General features: G+C 39.4%; 1 protein-coding gene across 4 annotated transcripts in view; it reads right to left on the reverse strand.

Moving 5' to 3' along the window:
• stau2.S (staufen double-stranded RNA binding protein 2 S homeolog) overlaps positions 1-807 on the reverse strand; it is a 125,072-nt gene extending 124,265 nt beyond the window's left edge. For 2 of the 4 annotated variants that reach the window (XM_041567084.1, XM_018268598.2), the window contains exon 1: positions 647-807. The gene's annotated coding sequence lies outside the window, so the exon portion shown is untranslated. 4 annotated transcript variants of the gene reach the window in all.
• Positions 808-6,076: the final 5,269 nt, after the last annotated feature.

The following is a 6,076-nucleotide window of genomic DNA, read 5'->3' on the forward strand; positions in this document are numbered from 1 at the left end:
CTCTCCTATTCTGATTCAAATCAGTGCATGGTTGCTAGGGGAATTTGCACCCTAGCAACCAGATTGCTTAAAATGCAAATTGACGAGCCACTGAATAACAACTCAAAAAAAAAACACACAAAAAATGAAGAGCAATTGCAAATTGTTGAAAACTATCACTCTCTATGTCATGCTAAAAGTGATCTCAAAGGTGAACAAGAGAGCTGATTGGGTTCTGGGTGTTGGGTGTGATCTTGCAACTGGGCCCTGAGGTTCTCGGGTATTTGGGGTGCCAGGAGGCGAAGCATTGTTACAAGTGGGTTCACATACCTGATTGTGTTTCATGTGGATGCCAGGGTGTAAGATGGCATTTTGATGGCAGAGCAGAATAACTGTGACAGTGAGGGATCACCCGAAGTTCCCTTTGGTGAATAAGTGCTGGTGTCACGTGACCCTGCATTTAGGAGTTGCCCCAGGCTGTGTGTATCTGTACTGCTGTATGTTAGCAAGTGATGCTCTAGCTGGCTGCTCTAATGCAGTGTGACATGTGAATGCTTCTGGGACACACACACACACCTTCCAAGCTGTCTATATGAATGCCCGTATTCCCTCGCTCTCTACAACGTGTTACCCAGAGAAGTTGGCGTATTATACGTTGAACAGTTACCTGGCTATCCCGGCCCGGGCTGCTCACACCTCCAACATTGACAAACACTAAAGAGAATGAACGGCCACGCACCTCCCACTCCCCTGACAGCGGCGGCGCAAACCAATATGCAACACAGGAGGAGATCACCCGATCCTTCGACACATAAAACAGGTTTAAGCTCGCTCGCAGATACAGCAATAATTCGAATCTGATTCCGATATTGTGTTATTACGCCTGAGACGACAGCTCGGTCGATTGATGTTCAGGGCGTACAGCCCTTGTGCTACCCAAAGCGCTATTCCCCCTTTTCTTCAATGGTAAAGTCCGCCGCTCTCACGTTCGTAGATCCTGAAAAGCAGCCGCTGGTTGGCGCGCTAGTGACCTCGTACGGTGAATTCCGGAAGCGCAGGGGGGACATTCGTGAGGTTGTTTCAAATAAAAATTGATTTTAGGAACATTATAAATTGGTATTATAAGTAGTAGTAGCGGGCTGGAGTTGTTGAGTATTATATTGTAAAGCCAATGTGGTGCCGCTGCTCCATAGAAGCCTGACACGTGACGTGATCAGCGTCTTCCATTGATCATGTGATTCAGGCAAAGGTGTAATAAACTGCTGGGCCGACTAAAGATATTTGTGGTAAAACACCACCTACACCAATAAAATGTTTTTCTGTCCTTACTGAGTGGTCTGTGGGTTTAAATTAAGAAAAATCAGGACCTGTGATTGTTGAGGTCGCTAAGGGGGTGTCAAATAAATAATTAGAGGTCACAGGGGAAAATAATCATGTTAAAGGATAAGTAAACCTTTAAAGTAAGTCAGTGTAAAATTGATGAGGGTGCTATTCCAAGAGCCTTTGAAATGTACATTCATTATTTTTTCATTCCAAGATATTAAGGGAAATCTGTACTGTTAATATGAATGAATTTTGTTACAACAGCGCCACTTACTGGTCAGTTTCCCAACAGTCTGACCAGCAAGTAGTCAAGGAAGTTGTCAGGAGAAAGAAAGAGGCTGCTCTGATGTTCTGGTTAGGAAAAAAATTAGAAACCCTTCTCAAATCTTTCTTAAGCAGAAGAACATCAGAGCAGACCTTGGTGGGAAACTGACCAGCAAGTGGCGCTGTTGTAACAAAATTCATTCATATTAACAGTAAATGTATCCTTTTAATTTCTTGGAATGAAAAAAGAATAAATAATGAATGTTCATTGCAAAAGTTCTTAGAATAAAAACCCTCATTAATTTTACCTTCACTTATTTTAAAGTTTACTTATCCTTTACGAATACCATTTTTTCCCCTAGAATTAGAATCCCCCAGGAATGACACCTCATTTTAAGCAACATGATGAACTCTACCTCAGCAGCTCACAACCATTTCTATTGGAAAATATAATAGAAAATGACTGTGTTGTAGTCGTAGAGCTCTTCCACTTGCTTAAAAAAAGGAGCCAGTTTATGGAAGTCAAAAGTCAAATGGTGGGTCCACCGCAATCTCTGGCGAGCCCTGGTGCAATTGCACTCCTTGCTCCCCCAGTAGTTATGCCACTGTATTGTAATTAAAAAAGACTGACCAAACTAGAATCCACGATTGCAGCTTGTTATTTTAAAAAAAGTATGATTTAATCGGATTGGGAACAAACCCTAAAAAATCAAGCAAAAAGCCTAATCGTACTATTTTTTCTGAGTTTTTTCTGCGAATTGCTCGATTTTTTCAGGGCTTTTCCCCGAAAACCACCCCGAAAATAGATTTTTAGGCTAATTCCAGTGCAGACCCTAGAAAATTCCAAATAGGATAGGGACCTCTCCCACTGACTTATAAAACTTCTGTAGGTCTAAAAAGCCGGATTTTCAGATTCAGACTTTTTCCATCTTCGGGGTACAATAAATCTTGAAAAATTCAGGTTTTTTTTAACTAAAAATTTGGATCTTATAGTAAAAATACTCAAAGTGTTCAAGTTTTTGTTATTCGGACTTTAATAAATAACCCCCTTGGTGTCATTTTGGTTTGTACCAACACAAAAGGATCCCTTATTGGCATAAAATTCAATGTAAAGGCTTTATCCATCTGGGTATATTACGTGGAGAGAGAGATTCTGTATCTAAACAAAGAACTACATAATGGTGGATTGATTGTTGTGTCTTTTTATGTGGGATTCCAGACCCATGTATCCATTTTACACTGTGGATTATATAAGAGCCCATTAATTCAAATTCATATTACATGGAAGTTCACACCAGTGTTAATAGTACCAACACATAATAATTAGCTTCTATGACGTCAAACCTCATTTTCTGCTTGATGATTTGCGGCACCGTTAGCTTCTCATCAGCTGCTCAATGCACACTGAGCATGTGCGTGTCACTGACACTCCTTACTAACTCCAACACGGTTACAACTTGCACACACTGTGTGGACCTAGATGATTACTGTTAGCGATGCTAAACCTTTAGGCTGGCACAGTAAGTTAATTATATACTGTATATACATGTTGCAAAAATAGAAATTTAATATAAAGCTTCATCTCACTGAAAAACTTTTCAATATATAACCAAACCTTCTGTACCATTTATGAAATAATGAATTCACTGTCCCACACTCACACACAATGTGTGTACTTTTCCAACTAGGCCCCTTAAAGGAGAATTCAACCCTTAACTAAAAAAACCCTACCCCCTATTCTACGTAGCCCCCCTCCCTCCTCCCCCCACCTAGCTGCCCCCCGGGGGCTCACTCAAATAACTGATTCCAGTACAAAAAAAATCTAACAAAATAACTGCCTTTTGCACAAATTCTGCATGTAGAGAGACATGATGTCTGGTGATTTTAACAGAGTGAGCTCTAATACATCTTCAAGGCAAAAGGAGCCCCCCTATAAGATATATTGGATGTATCTGACACCCTACTCCTGCATGAAGAGAGAATGAAGAGAAACGGATACGGAGAGACAGATAGGGAAGATCAACTTGATTATTTCAGAAACAATGCAGAATATTTGATTGTATTTAGAAAGTTTCTTATTTCAGTATGAGGAAGCTTATATTACATTTTCTCTTTCGCGATAGTTCCCCTTTAAGAATTATTCTCCTCCTAAGTCGGGTCAAACAAATTGTTCCAATGTCCTACCAACCTCAAGCAATATCCTCTAGTAGCTGGGTATATAGGTATTTATTACCGATTGGGGTTGTACATACCATTGACCATTTTTTTCATGTTTTTAAAAGTCTTTTTTTTTTAAATGATGTAACAATAAAGTGGGTTTTTGATACTAGTATACCTGTGTGAGACCTAAGTACAAATTGAAAGTGACCGAATACAATTCAACCTGTTCTGAAAAAACCCGTACCCCCCCACCCCAGGCTAACTACCCTCCGGGGGAGATGCCCCATACTCCATACTTACCCCTCGCCGCAGATTCTTCCAGCGATGTTCCATGCGTCCATCTTCTGCATCTTCAGTAAGCTGACTGCGAGATCAGTATTTCTGCGCATGCGCAGTTGGAGCAGTTTGCGCAAATTCGCATGCGCGGAATTACACAGAAATTGACGATCTCTCAGTCTGCTTACCGAGAACGCAGAAGTTGAAGATGTGGATCATCGCTGGAAGAATCTGCGCCGAGGGGTAAGTATGGAGTATGGGGCATCTCCCCGGGAGGGGGGTCTACCTGGGGTGTTTTTTTTCAGAACAGGTTGATTTCTCCTCTAAGATATTTATTCTGTTTGGTTGCCCGGAGGAGCTACCACTACCTTTGCATTGCCATCAGGTTACCATTTAGTACACCATTTAGCAGAGATAGTTAGTTTTCTTACTAATATTATTTATTCTGGTTTCCTGTATATAGAAAGAATATTTATGAAAAAATACATGTATATCTGCAAAGAAGTACCAAGTGTAATCCGCTTACTTTGGTATTTCAGAAATGTTGCAGAAATCGTGCAATATATTGGGTTTATGCTTGAATGCTTTTTTTCATTAGACTTAAGGTACTAAGATCCAAATTACAGAAAGATCCTTTATCCAGTAAACCCAGGTCCTGAGCATTCTGGATAACAGGTCCCATACCCATATTAGGTCACCTTCAATTTGTATGACCATATCAACCCTTGAAAAAAGTGAGATCTGTTGTCTGATGAAAAAGAATTGTGAAGTATCCGACCTTTATAAAACTGCTTATGCAAGTGAAGATTTTTTTTTTCTTTTGCTAAATATTTTTAGAACAAACGTAGGCATAAACAAATGGTTTCTTAGAAAGAAACTTGCAGACTTTGTATAAATACGTTATGAGTAGAACAAAACTTTAAATGATTGCTAAGGCTTTGCAAAAGAGTCTACATTGTTTGGCACAATTAACACTTGTGTTAAGCTCCCCATAGACGCAACGATTCTTCTTGCCGAACGACCGATTTTAGGGAAGCCCGACCAATCATTTAAAATTATCGTGCGGTTAGTGGGATTCAAACGATCGTACATCTTACGATTTTTCGGCCGACATCTGTCAGGAAATTGATCGGCCAGGTCAAAAAATCTTTGTCGGCCCCAGTGCAATCTATCTATGTTTGCAGGGCCAAGCAGGCAGCTCCCCTTTGTTTTCCTGGCAAATTGGTCTTTTTAGTTGATGGTCAATTCGTACGATCGTACAATCGTTCCGAGAAAATCGTGGTCTCGCGATGAGGATGTTTTTCAGTGTAGAAAAAAAGTGATTATAATTATAAAGCCGGTAGATATCAATTGTTGCCCAACAGAGAATAGGCCTTTTATTGAAAGTATATTGTGATGGTATGAACAAAGTGGTTTCAAGAAAATAGACTTTTCATTGTAATATTGTACAGTATATATGCTGCTATGGTTTGCAACTTTACAGCTGCTTGCAGGCATCGAGGGAAACATCAAAAAAATATCTGACAAGATGTTTAGGTCTATATATGGTTTTGTATTAGGTAACATGACTTACAACATAACAAAACAATCAAAGTGGCGACGTTTTTCTCTTTCAACATAAATAAATGAGGTTGAGTAGGGCCAATGCTGATAGCTTGACAAAACGAATAATGGTTATCTCCTGTTCAAGAAAGAAAAATAATGTATGGTATTCATTCAGGCCTATGTAAAGACTGCAGCAAACTAGTATTGCCCTTTTAGATAAAAAGCCCTGACTTAATCGGGAACTATAGTGAAAATGAAAATGTAATATAAGCTTCATCATACTGAAATAGTAAACTTTCTAAATACAATGAATTAAATATTCTGCATTGTTTCTGAAATAATCAAGTTTATGGTCACTATTCCTCCCTCAGCATCTGTTTCTCTTCATTCTGTCTTCATGCAGGAGATGGGTGTCAGATATTCATTGACAGTTAGATCCAATATATCTTATAGGGGGGCTGCTTTTGCCTAGAAAATATATTACAGCTCACTATTAAAGGGATACAGACACTAAAAAAAATTACTTTTT

Source organism: Xenopus laevis, chromosome 6S, assembly GCF_017654675.1.
Source record: "Xenopus laevis strain J_2021 chromosome 6S, Xenopus_laevis_v10.1, whole genome shotgun sequence".
Taxonomy (NCBI): domain Eukaryota; kingdom Metazoa; phylum Chordata; class Amphibia; order Anura; family Pipidae; genus Xenopus; species Xenopus laevis.